The 13,553-nt window shown below is 40.4% G+C and overlaps 1 protein-coding gene across 1 annotated transcript in view; it reads left to right on the top strand.

Moving 5' to 3' along the window:
• The window catches only part of RNF150 (ring finger protein 150), a 427,096-nt gene that overhangs the window by 375,548 nt on the left and 37,995 nt on the right, over positions 1 to 13,553 (top strand). The gene's annotated exons all lie outside the window — the stretch shown is intronic.

A 13,553-nucleotide genomic window follows, 5' to 3' on the forward strand; every position in this document is an offset into this window, starting at 1 on the left:
GACTCGACGGCACATAAAAACAACAACAACAACAACATATTCCTTTTAAACCGTTCTCTTCCTCATCTGTTTCAATGCAGTATACATCATTCCACCTCCCCTTTTCTGTCTTCGCTCAACCCTGATGTTAGGCCCGTTTTACAACAGTGGCACTATGCAATATTTGTCCTTTTGTGACTGAGATATTTCACTCAGCATAATGTCCTCCAGGTCATCCATTTTGCATAATATTTCAGGAGTCCCTTGTTTTTCAATGCTGCATAGTATTCCATTGTGTGACTATACCACAGCTTCTCCATCCATTCATTTGTTAATGGGCACTTGGGTTGTTTCCCATTCTTTGCTACTGTGAACAAAACCACAATAACAACAACAACATACTTAAGGTATGGCGGGGAACTGTCCATCTTTGTCCTGGGGCTATTGTTGGATTCCAGCCTCCTGCCATTAGGGCTGGAAGTGCAACTCTACACACCAGGCCACCAGGCCTTCTTATGAAAAGAAAAAAAACTTGACCCAAACCTACTGCTGTTACTGTCAAACCAATCTTATCTTCCATGGTACTTTTGAGTGAATTTTTACCACCAACCTTTTGTATACTTTTTTTGTTTGTTGTTATGTGCCATTGAGTAGCCTGTGACTCATAGCGACCCTATGTACAGCAGCTCTGAAATCTGCTTAAACCTGAGCCAACCTAATTTTCTCTGATGCACTTATTTTTACAGTGCTAAAATAGACTAGGAAGAAATACCTGGCAATCTACTTCTGAAAAATCAACCAGCAAAAAGCTTGTGCATCACAATAATCTGATCCTTTTGTTAATGGAGCTACCATGAGTCAGAAGTCTACTCCATAACTGCTAACCACTATAGGCCTTGATATTCCACTTAGGTTTGCAAGTCAAACCTCAGAGGACAGCTTGAAGCAAAAATGTTTTAAACTCTTATCAATGTAAACCTACAGATTTACTGCAAATCTGTACTAGAGCCCACATAGAAAATCTACTGGTTAATAATGTGTTAATAATCCACTGGTTCCTTCTCTTTGGGGAAAATTTGCTAGGAAAACTTCCAGATAAAAGAAAAGATATTGTAGTTAAGTGACTTAGCTGAAGTCGCTTCCTAACCTCTACCCAGGAAACTGCTGTGATTGTTATCCATTAGAACACACTCCACTTTTTTTTTAATGAGTCTGTGAATGCAAAAATGGTTGGTAGACTGTCCTATCTCCTCACTCCAGAAGGTTCATGAGAGGCACACACACCACAATATCAGGGTGAGAATCAAGTCAGAGTCTACATACACATATCCACCACCACTTCCCAGTGCCTTCAATCCTCTTCCAAAATAACTAGGAATTATTGCTGGCAGAAGTAGCAAGTAGTCGGCCATGTAACTCTTTCGACTTGCAGATGAATGATGTTTGACCCTCAGATGGCTTCTTATAAGGTTCAAATAATACCTGAATTGAAGAATGATAAGGTTTTCCATACAAATCTGAATTTCCAACCTTTCTTGAGAAACTGAAGATTCCACAATACTGGGCTTAATTCCCCTGGTGGGATCTTAGGTGTTTTAGTCCTTGGAGTCAAGTCATGGCCTCTAAGGCTTACCATACCTTAACCTCCCATATCCTAATTTAGGGACAATTGGGACAGTAGCACTTCCTTCAGATGCACTGACTAAGGAAAGAGAAATGTTTTAAATTGTTCTATTACATTTCATTTTTAAAAAACAAACCCGACTTTGAGCAATTAGAATTTCAAAGATTTTTAAAGTCGTCTGGAGTGTAGTTCTGCTCTGTAACCATATGGAGTAGTCATGATTCAGAATAAACTCAATAGGGAAAAAGAAACAGGAAATGGCAAGAGTTAGAAGCAAAGAAACAGGCTCCAATGACAGTTCAAAAGTTGGGTATCACCTCACTCCCTCAATCCTATGATGCTGTCTTCAACCTGAGAATACAAATCCTGTTCCTTTGTCAAAAGCAAAGCAAAACAACAACAAAACCTATGACTAAAACCATACAGTAAAAGAGTGTGTGTGTGTGTGTGTGTGTGTGTGTGTGTGTGTGTGTTTTCTCATGTGTTCTCCCTGATAACTTATATTCAGCAGGGAAGAACAATTAGTTTATGACCTAAAGTTCAATCAAAATTTTTGTCAAACAAATCATTCATTTAAGAAGCAAAGACTTGTGCCTTAATCGGAGATGTCAGCATAAGCAAGTATTGGCTGCACTTAAACCCCTGCTGTGCAACAAGAATAGTGGAGTAAGTGTTTGAAGGAAAACAATACCATAATGATAGAGCAACTGTTGCTTAAATAAGGAATTAATTAGAATATTCGGACGTGGAAGTTTAAATTTAAGTAAAAAGGATTTTAAAACATGTCTCTGCTGTTCAGTACTTGAATTAAAAATTTGTCCAAGGAATGTTGTTTTTGTTCGTTTGCGACTCATAGCGACCCTATGCACAACAGCCCTAAACCTTACTCTATCCTGTGCCAACCGCACTGCCTCTGACACACCCATCCCGATTACCCCAGTCACCGAATCAATCCATCTCATAGAGGGTCTTCCCCTCCTGTGCTGTCCCTCCACCGTCCCAAGCATGATGTCCCTCTCCAAGGACCCATCCCTCCTGGCAACATGTCCAAAGTAAGTCAGATGAAGCCCCAGAATCCTTGCCTCCAAGGAGTAGCTTGGTTTAATCCTCTCTAAGATGAATCTGTTTGTTTTCCTGGCAGTCCATGGTACATTCAGTACTCTTCTCCAGCACCACAGCTCAAAAGCATCAACTCTCCTTCTGTCCTCCCTAGTCATTGTCCAACTCTCTGATGCATAACAAGCGATTACAAAGACCATGGCCTGTATCAGGCGCACCTTAGTCTCCAGGGAGACACCGTTGCTCCTGAGTACTTTAGAGAGATCCCTAACAGCAGACTTTCCCATTGTCATACGCTTTTTGATTTCCTGACTGCTGGTGCCAAGAGTGTTGACTGTGGAGCCGAGCAAACTGAAGCTGTGAACAATCTCAATCTCTTCGCCATCCATCCTGATGCTACCAATTGGTCCAGTGGTGAGAATCTTTGTCTTCTTGACATTGAGCCTCAGTCCATACTGAAGGCTGCAGTCCTTGACCCTTCGCAGCAAGTGCATGAGGTCCTCCTCAGTTTCAGCAAGCAGGATTGTGTCATCTGCATAACGCAGATTGTTAATACATCTTCCACCAACCCTGATATCACAATTCTCCTCATATAGCCCAGCCTCTCGGATAATCTGCTCTGTATACATGTTGAAAAGGTATGGAGACAGGTTACGCTAATACATTCAGTCATGTATGCATGTGTGTGTGTACTTACGTATACTGCGCATGCTCCATGCTCTCCTCTCTAGGCATGCACACATGAAGCCTATCATGTATTGTGTGCTTATTTGCCTCAAACTATACTCACATGGCTATAAAACATGTACTTATATATCATGAATTCATGCATATATACATATTATTACAGTCAACTTTACATCAGCCAGGATAACTGAAATATCTGATCATTATTCTTACTCCTGTAAATAAAACCTTAGTTCCAACTTAACTCAGCAGAGGAGGAAGAGTCCTTAGGTGAATTTATCTATCACTTTGTGTCTTTAATGAACCGAAAATATAACGGTTGCCCACGGTGGACAGTGTTTGGTGGTGCTCCCCAGTTGAAACAAGCTTGGAAGCAGGAGTGGCATCCACTTCTGTAAATAACTTGCCTCCAGAAACCCTGTGAACCTGGAGAGAGGATGAAAGTCACGCATGCAAGTGTTGAGTTTCGTTCATAGGGTCGCTGTGAGTCGCCTACAACTTGATGGCATTTAACAACAAGAACATCTAGGAAAACCGTGGTTCTACAAGTTAAGCATTGTTGGTATAATTCTGACATCAATGCTCTACAATAGAATTCACTCTACACTTCACAACAAAACCACAATTACACATACATATATATGTTCACATGAAGGGTGTTTAGTATTTCTGTCTGGGTAGGCAGACATCATGGAAAATGACCAAGGGGGAAGGACTCTGGGAAGTGAAGTGTGTGTCTATACTGGACAGCAAAGAAGAAAATTCTTGAAAATCTTCTTTCTCTAACTTTGGAACTCTGATGGCACCACAGTGAAGACTGCTAAAGAGTTGGTGGTTCAAACTCATCAGTTGTTTTATGAAAGAAAGATTTGGTATTATGCTTTCATAAATATTTGTCATTTTGAGTTCTTTAAAAAGTTCTCCTCTACCTTACAGAGTTGCTGTGAGTCAGAGCTGACTCGATGGCAGTGGGTGGATTCAGTTATCTATAACGTGGAGTCCCGGGTAGTGGAAGCAACCGCACCCAGATGCTGACTGAAAAGTTGGACATTTCAGTCTGCCCATAGACACTTTATGAGAAAAGTTGGGGCACAGTGGGGGGATGGGATGGGGAAGAGGAAGAGACAGAGGAAACTCACACATTATTAAGCGTATACCATGTGCCAAGAGCCTTGCAGAGAGCTTTATGTATTATATGTAATATTTTCAATCACTCTTACTGTTTCTTAATATTAATGTTAATATTAATAGAAATTTGCAGAGATTTTGGATTTCCATTCATACACTGTTGCACTTTTCTCCCTGCCCACCCCTCCCCTGCAGTTCGTTCTTCTTTTTGAAAAGTTAAAGAAAAATTATTTCATTGTTATACAATACATGAGAGCAATATAGGATGTTTGATTTGGGGGGATCTGTTTCTTAATGGATCTCATGCTATCTATCCATATATGCAATACAGGATATATGCAATGAGTTACAGATCCCTGTGATGCAAATCTCAAAATCCTTAGAAAATAGTATAGTTTGCCAGTATTATTAGGAGCCACTGAGTAGATAATGCATTCATCACAGCCTTCTGTGGCAGAACACAACAGTCCCCAGAGGGCTACCTAGGCTGTATCTTTAAGGAGAAAGTTGCTAGTCCACTTTCCATCATGCTTGGTAAGATGGAGGGTCAGCAAATGACAGGTAGACCCTCAGCAAGATGGATTGACATAGTGACTGCAGCAGTGGGCTCTGTGTGTCAGAGATAATGAAGATAGCACAGTTTAAGATGGGATTTAAATCTGTTGTTCACAGTGTCATTATGAGTCATACTCAACTCAAGGGTGCTTAATCAGAACAACTGACCATGAATTGAAGCTCAACAGCAAAAAACAAAGATTCTCACCACGGGGCCAATTGGCAGCAACATGATAGATGGCAAAGAGACAGATTGTTTAACAGCTTCTGCTTGCTTGACTCCACAATCAACACTCTTGGTACCAGCAACTAGGAAATCAAAAGACAAATCTCATTGGAAAAATCTACTGTCAGGGACCTCTCCAGAGTATCGAAGAGCAACAATGTCAGTCTGGAGACTAAGGTGTGCCTGATCCAGGCCATAGTCTTCACAATTACTTGCTATGCATCAGAGAACTGGACAAAGACTAAGGATGATAGAAGAATTGATGCCTGTTAGTCATGTTGCTGGAAAAGAAGAGTATTGAATATATCATGGACTGTAAGAAGAGCCAACAGGTTTATCCTAGAGAGAGTGAAATCAGGCTGCTCTTTCAAGGCAAAGATTCTGAGGCTTCATCTCACATACTTTGGACATGTTGCAAGGAGCAACCAGCCCTTGAAGAAGGACATCATGTTTGGGAAGGTGAAGGAAAAGCACAAGAGAGGAAGATCCTCAATGAGATAGATTGACTCGTGACTAGCATAATTGGGGTAGGTGTGTCAGAGACAATGAGGTTGGCTCAAGATAGAATAGAGTTCAGGGCTGTTTGTACATAAGGTCTCTATGAGTCGCGACAAACTTGATGGCTCATAACAATGACAAAAAACCTTTTTTCCTGTCCTTGTTAGTACAGTGATGAGTATCCCTGTCTGTCGTGTGGGAGACCAAGAGGCACAGGAGAGTCTCTGATAGGGAAACACACACCGTTTTGAGAGCTCTGGTGGCATAGTCCAAAGCGGGTTGTTCTCATAATCCAAAAGTGGCAACTCACTGGCTGTTTAAATCCACCACCTGCTCCTTGAGAGAAAAATAGGAAGTCTCTTCTTATATGATTTACAGCCTTGGAAGCATCCTGTAAAGTCTTTTGAGTTGGTTCTGGCTCGAAAGCAATGACTTTGGGTTGTCAGTTTTGGATGTTGTTTTGGTGTTTTGTTTTGTTTTTTAATTTCTCTATCTTGATGAAAAATTACAGGTTGGAACACATGGATTCACTATCTTTCATAATGTATATGACTAATTTCTCACAGAGTCAAATATGTTTTTACCCTCTGAAGAATAGCTTTGGAGCATTGCTGTAAGTGATACCTGTCTGTGTTTATGATATTCTCATCTACTCCCAAGGTTCTCTCTATTGCTAAATATACATCCTATTCTTAGAGAAACTCTATTTCTAAAACCTAATACTAAAATGGAGTTTGGGAGAATCATTGCTGATGCTGGAGTTACAAAGATTTGAGGGGAAATGTCCAGATGCAGTCTCAGAACTGCAATTCTCATGCTCCCTACTGAATTCTTGGGGAGGTTTTCACATAGGAGAAATAGAATTAGTCTCCAGTGGACTAACAAATAGGATATTCAAAGGAAGTATCTTTCAAGGACACTGCTTCTTCTTGCCAGACTTATAGCTCCCTAAGGGTGAGGGAGAGTGCTCTTTCTGTGTGCTTGTTCCCCTGAATCGAAGATGCTCCCTTGGTATCCATGGAGACTCAGCACAAAGCCAGATGAGCACGTTACATTGGAGACTTGGGAATCTTTAACCACTCTATGCCAAATTTGCCATAACTGACAAAGCATTCCAGAAATAGTTTCAGGCAGCTCATCTTCTGTGGAAAAGTCATATAAAGTATTTGCAAGCAGGAAAAAAAAAACCAGCCTGAAGAGTGCATTTTATTTCTTTTATTCAACAATGGAGCACTAGCTATTTGCAGGGGTGAATGAGCCAGACTTTGGGCTGCAGATTTCTAAATATATGATCTCTACAGTGAGCATTGGTGGTGGGATACTTGGAAACACTGAAGGAATGGCAAGCAGAGCATGTAGCAATTGAAGGAAGATCTGTTCTAGGATAATCTTTCAAGTCAACTGTGAGGCTAAGAAAGTACTGGAGAAGAGTACTGAATATACCATGGACCGCCAGGAGAACAAACAGGTTCATACTGGAGAGGGTAAAGCCAGGCTGCTCCTTGGAGGCAAGTATTCTGAAGCTTTGTCTGACATACTTTGGGCATGTTGCAAGGAGGGACCAGTCCATGGAGAGGGCGTCATGCTTGGGAGGATGGAGGAACAGCACAAGAAAGGAAGACTCTCAATGAGTTAGATTGACTCAATGACTTGGGTAATGTGGATAGGTGTGTCAGAGACAGTAAGGTTGGCACAGGTCAGAGCAGGTTTCAGGACTATTGTACATAGGGTCGCTGTGAGTCACAAGCAACTCAATGGCACATAACAACAAAAACATTATAAATATCAGTGATCATTCCAAGTAGCAAAAGTTGAATTTGTATGACCTGCAGATGGAAATAATTGTCTATTGTAAAAAGACACATGACATATTAAGAGTAGAAAAAGAAATCATTTCAGAACAGAATAAAAATGTCTGAAAGACCTCACCAGAAATCAATATGAAAGTCTGTTTCATTAATTAAATAAAATCATTTTTGCCACAGACATCGTTGATTTGTTGTTGTTGTTGTTGTTCTTGTTATGTACCATCCAACTCATAGCGACCCTATGTATAACAGCCCTAAACTGTGTTTTGTCCTGTGCCAATCTCATTGTCTCTGACACACTCATCCCAATTACCCCAGTCATCAAATCGATCCACCTCATAGAAGGCCTTCCCCTCCTGTGCCTGCCCTCCACCCTTCTAAGCATGATGTCCTTCTCCAAGGACCAGTCCCTCATTACAACATGACCAAAGTATGTCAGACAAAGCCTCAGAATCCTTGCGTCCAAGAAGCAACCCAGTTTAGCCCTCTTCAGGATGAATCTGTTTGTTTTCTTAGCAGTCCGTGGTACCCTCAATACTCTTCTCAACACCAAAGCTCAAAGGCATCAATTCTCCTTCTATCCTCCCTAGTCATTGTCCAACTCTCTGATGCATAACAAGTGATTACAAAGACCATGGCCTGTATCAGACACACATTAGTCTCCAGAGAGACACCATTGCTCTTCAGTACTTTAGAGAGGTCCCTAACAGCAGATTTTCCCATCGCAATACGTCTTTTAATTTCCTGGCTGCTGGTGCCAAGAGTGTTGATTTTGGAGCCGAGCAAACTAAAGCTGTGAACAATCTCAATCTCTTGGCCATCTATCCTGATACTGCCAATTGGTCCAGTGGTGAGAATCTTTGTCTTCTTGACATTGAGCCTCAATCTATATTGAAGATTGCAGTCCTTGACCCTCTGCAGCAAGCGCTTCAGGTCCTCCTCAATTTCAGCAAGCATGGTTGTGTCATCTGCATAATGCAGATTGTTGATAGATCTTCCACCAATCCTGACGCCACACTTCTCCTCATAAAGCCCACCTTCTTGGATAATCTATTCTGTATACAGCTTGAAAAAGTATGGAGACAGGACACATCCCTGGCATATGCCGTTCCCTTTTTTTGAACCATGCAGTGTTTCCTTGCTCTGTTCTGACGTCTGCTTCTTGGTCCATGTATAGGTTTCGCATTAACACGATCAAGTGTTCTGGGATTCTCATTCTTTTTAGAGTCAGCCACAGTTTGTTATGGTCCACACAGTCAAACGCCTTTGCATAATCAGTGAAACACAGATAGTATTTTTAAAACACCCTTGTGCATTGAGTTCATTCTGAATTCAGAATGGAACTTGCGTACAGGGTTTCCAAGATTGAAATCTTCATGGACCCAGACCACCACATCTTTGTTCCTTAGAGTTATTGGTGGGTTTGAATCACCAACCTTTTGATGAACAAGTAAGCACTTAACGACACCACCATCAAATTTATCATGCTTTAGTATATTGCTGGTTTGGAGAAGATAAAATGATTTCTCCTCTGAAGGAATTTCAATTCTAACAGATGTAAAACAGGGTGTATAAAGTAGGAATTAGTTTACCAAATGCTATTTTTCCAAAATAGACCTCTTTTGCCAAATGTTCATAAGGCTTTGGCTACATATGAAATTTGAATCACTTTTGTTATCGTAAATGAGAGAGAAGTAAAATCACTTGTGGGCTGGTAGAACACACACTGAGTCCTTAAACCTGCATGTTAAATCCAGAAACCCTTTATTGGCATGTTCAGGGGATTCAGCCTTTTCAACGCGTATTCAAGAATATTAGGATAGAATGCTTCTGTCTTTGCTTTTTCATCTTTAGCCCAAAGATTGCTTATTTGAGATTATTTTCCTAATTTCTTGTTTACCATGAAAATGTTCACTTTGAGCAAGATGACAGCAGCAACTGGGTAGATTAGTTAGGAACATGAAAAGGCATTGAGTCTACGTCGATGAGTGAGAAGCAGCTCAGAAGAAGAGGGTAAGAATGCTTCTGCAATTCAAAGAATGCAATCAGTGTCTCTGATGTTGAACTGAAGTATGTTTCCATGTTTATCTTCTCAACAACAAAAGCACAGATAAAATTTAAAGGTAAAAATGCTCACCTTGTCATGATGATCCAAATTAAAATGACACTGGTTTATTTTTTCTTTTTATTCATTTCACTTTTTTAAGTTTAACAAAGCCCCTGGAGGAAGAGCTAACTCAAGCCTGTTCTTGTTAATGGCAGCTACAGGGACAGAATTCTGCTCAGAGGCTGGCCTTTTTCTCAGAGAAAAGCTAAGCATGATTCTGAAACCATTCAAGAGAAATGGCAAACTAAAAAGCAGTCTTAAAGGGTACTTAATAGAGGGGGTAAGGGAGGAGTAGGAATAAGATTCCTGGCGCATATGAATAAATGAAATGGGCTGTCTGCTCACTGTGTAGTGGTTTGCTACTGTGTGTCATTGAGTCAGAACGGACTCACAATTGACCCCCCCGCACAAGCGGGTTTTCAGAAGATGTAAATAGCACAGGAGTTGATTGCCCATCTTTATCCCACAGAGCTAAGGGTGGATCCAAACCATGTGCCTCTGAGTTATCAGGGCAGTTTCTTACCATTAGACTACCACAGTAGTTACTGGAAAGGGGGAGGAAGACCCTCACTGCTGTTATGTGGGAACTGACTCATAGCCAACTTCCCTCCGCCCCCCACACTCAGTGGCTTTTTAGAGGCGGTAAATTGCTCAGAAGAAGATTGTCTGTCCATCTTTCTCCCTCAGAAAAGCTGGTAGCTTCAAACTATCTGCCTTTGGGTTGGCAGCATAGCTCACCACTGACTAGGTCCCCAGAGTTCCCTACAATAGTTACAATAGCAAAGAAAAGTTGTTGTTGTTGTTGTTGTTGTTTTTATTTAGCATACTGTATAAAGAGGAAAGAAAGGTGAAAAATGGGAGAGCTTACACCAAAGCAATTCGTTCCTGGGCCCAAACTCAACAGGATATATGATGATAGTTAAGACTTCACCTTCTATTAATTGCTAAAACTGTTCATTAGCATAGATAGTTTACAAGAGTCTCTCTTGATGCAAGCTAACAGGTGGTCAGGAAAGTCTTCACTGATACAAGATATAGTAGAGATAGGGTTTTTGAAGGCCTGTTATTTCATGAGTGGATGAGCAGTCCTTCTTGGTTTGTTTTATTTTAGAAACTGAGCTTTAGGACAATATATGGCAGACAAGCATTTTACCCAAAAGAGCAGATTATAGACAAGCAAAAATAAACACACCTAAGCTATTAAGCGCATCAGTAAGTATAGACACTTTAATATGCAAAGATGCTTCCCCAATACTCTGCCCTATTTGACAGCATCATGATAATGGAGAAAAGATTGAGCTTGTTAACAATTTCATTTTGGTTGGATCCACAATCAACATGGTCAAAAGAGAAGTTGCTCTAGGAAAGTCTGTTTTCAGAGATGTTACCGGAGTGCTAAAGAGCAATGATGTCAGCCTAGAGACTGAGGTATGCCTGATCCAGGCCATGATCTTCTCAATTGTTTATTATGCATCTGAGAGCTTGACAATGAGTTAGGATGACAGAAGAATTGATGCCTTTGAGTTGTGGTGCTGGAGAAGAGTCTTGAGCATACCATAGACTTCCAAGAGAAGAAATAGGTCGGTCTATCCTGTAGAAGGTTGCTCCTTGGAAGCTAGGATTTTAAAGACCCGTCTCACATATTTTGAACATGTGGCCAGCAGGCACCAGTCCGTGGAGAAAGACATAATGCTAGGAACAGTGGAGGGACAGCACAAGAGAAGAAGATACCAGTTGAGATGGATTGACTCAGAGACGGGTTATGGGAGCAGATGTGTCAGAGACAGTGAGACTGGCTCAGGAGAGGGCAGGGTTCAGAGCTATTTTTCATAGGGTCACCATGAGTTTTAGTAGACTCAAAACCACATAACACCTGCCTTGGGGGCCAGCCTTGTCACAAATGATTCTGAGTTCCCGAAGGGATGTGTGGTGTCAGGGAAATACAGGAACAGGAGGCAGATATCAATTCTACCTAGTAGATAGTAAAAGGAGTTTAAACAAAAGATTCAAGCTACAGGAAAGTGTTTTATTTGTTTTTGTTTTGTTTTTTTGTTGGTTTTTTTTTTTTTCAGTTTAGGTTTTTATTTAGATCCTGGTCATGATTGTGAACTATAATGTTGCAAGATGTTAACATTGTGGGAAATTGGGCAAAAGGTCCACAGGATGTCTTTGCATTATTTCTTACAAACTTTCTCTCAAGATAAAAAGATTAAATTACAAAACATAAAGACATGTTACCTTGAACACTTTGCCAAAAAGAAGATATTTATGCATAAAAGCTTACCAGCCTCAAACATAAGTGTCCATAAGCATCACAGTCAACAAACTAGTCTCCTTAATCCTAGCCTAGTTCTTAGAAAACACACCGTAGGGCTACATAACAATAAAATGATACTTGCATTGTTATAAAATGCATGTGTTTAAGAGTAAATGCTATCTAATCAACAATATGTAAATGGCTATAAAATCTCTAGAACAGTAAAAACAATTCTCTGTCCATATGTGTTAACACAATAATTTCATATGCATTAAGGTGAAATCAATAGCCAATTACATAAATGGAAGGTGCAAAATTTTTACCCTATACAGAATCAGTGACTATGGGATAGTGGGTGCTGGAACACTTTTATAGGCAGGCATAGGACTTCTGCAACTCAGACATGGTGGGGGAAAAAATCACTCAAATAACTTGCTTTGGCTTCCTAAATCATGAAGGAGGGAAAGGTCCAGTAGCTAGTATACTTTCTCCCAAATAAAAAAATAAAGTCAAAACCACATCTCTGGAATGAAGAGAAAAGTGTTTAATACAAGATTCTAAGTGATAGTCAGGAGAACTTTTTTCTTTTATTGGTCCTACAAAAAGTGTCAGAAGCCAAGTGGAGTGGTCTTCATGTTAATAAAAATGGCCTTTGTGGTAAAGCTTTTATTTCTGTAAAGAGGCTAGACCTAGGCAAGTTTTACAGTTTTATGTGGATGTTAATAAACTTCTCTCTTCCTGAGAAGGGAATCATATGTCCTTGAAAGATTCTGGTTTGTTTTAGTGGTTTGAAAGCGCAGAAAATGCATTAGAAGCTTTTCAAATGGCTGCAGGACTTAAGTCAATATTCAAAATGCAGTCAGATTTTTAACTGCATACTACAGCTTTCAGCAAATCCTATGCTTTGCTCTAAAGCAATGGTCTAAACTTGTTTTCTGCAATGTGTTCTGTAGATTTGCCTTGATGCCTTACTGTGACACCAGGTAGTACTGAAGTTGGAAGTGGTATACACTTCTCCTATATTCTTAGCCTTTTAAAAATATCAGATCTTCCCAATTATTCAATACTTTCAAGTGATGTTGTTGTTATTGCTATGTACCATGGACTTGCAACCAACTCAGAGCTGACCCTCCGGCAGGTTTGCAGAGGCTGTAAATCAGTAGGAGGAGATTGCCACTTTTTATCCTGCAGAGCAACTGGTGATTTGACTTTGAGTTTACAGTACAACTCCTAACTCACTAGGCCACCAGAGCTCCCTTTCAACTCATAACCATTGCATTTCTTTTTTTTTTTTTTTTTTTTTTTGTATACCAAGAGGATGGAGGCTCTATGCAAAATAAGAAAAATTTATCATCTGTTCTAATTAGAAAGGAAAATTTTTCACGAGTGGAGTGTTTCAATAATGAACCGAAGCCAACATGTTAGCATAATGCCAACTACAAATGCTCTTCAGAAGAAGGTGGATTGTGATGACACCACCCGCAGACCTTGTGCATTAGGCAACGCTACTCTGAACTCAGCCCTCTCCATTAAGAAGGGATTTGGGGGTCCAAACACACTCAGAACCATTGACCCACTTACTAGAGACCAGTTGTCAAGTAGAGTCCAGCTCCTGGAGATTACAT

The sequence above is a fragment of the Elephantulus edwardii genome, unplaced genomic scaffold (genome assembly GCF_000299155.1).
Source record: "Elephantulus edwardii isolate Elephantulus edwardi_28Jun2011 unplaced genomic scaffold, EleEdw1.0 scaffold00053, whole genome shotgun sequence".
In the NCBI taxonomy this organism is placed as follows: domain Eukaryota; kingdom Metazoa; phylum Chordata; class Mammalia; order Macroscelidea; family Macroscelididae; genus Elephantulus; species Elephantulus edwardii.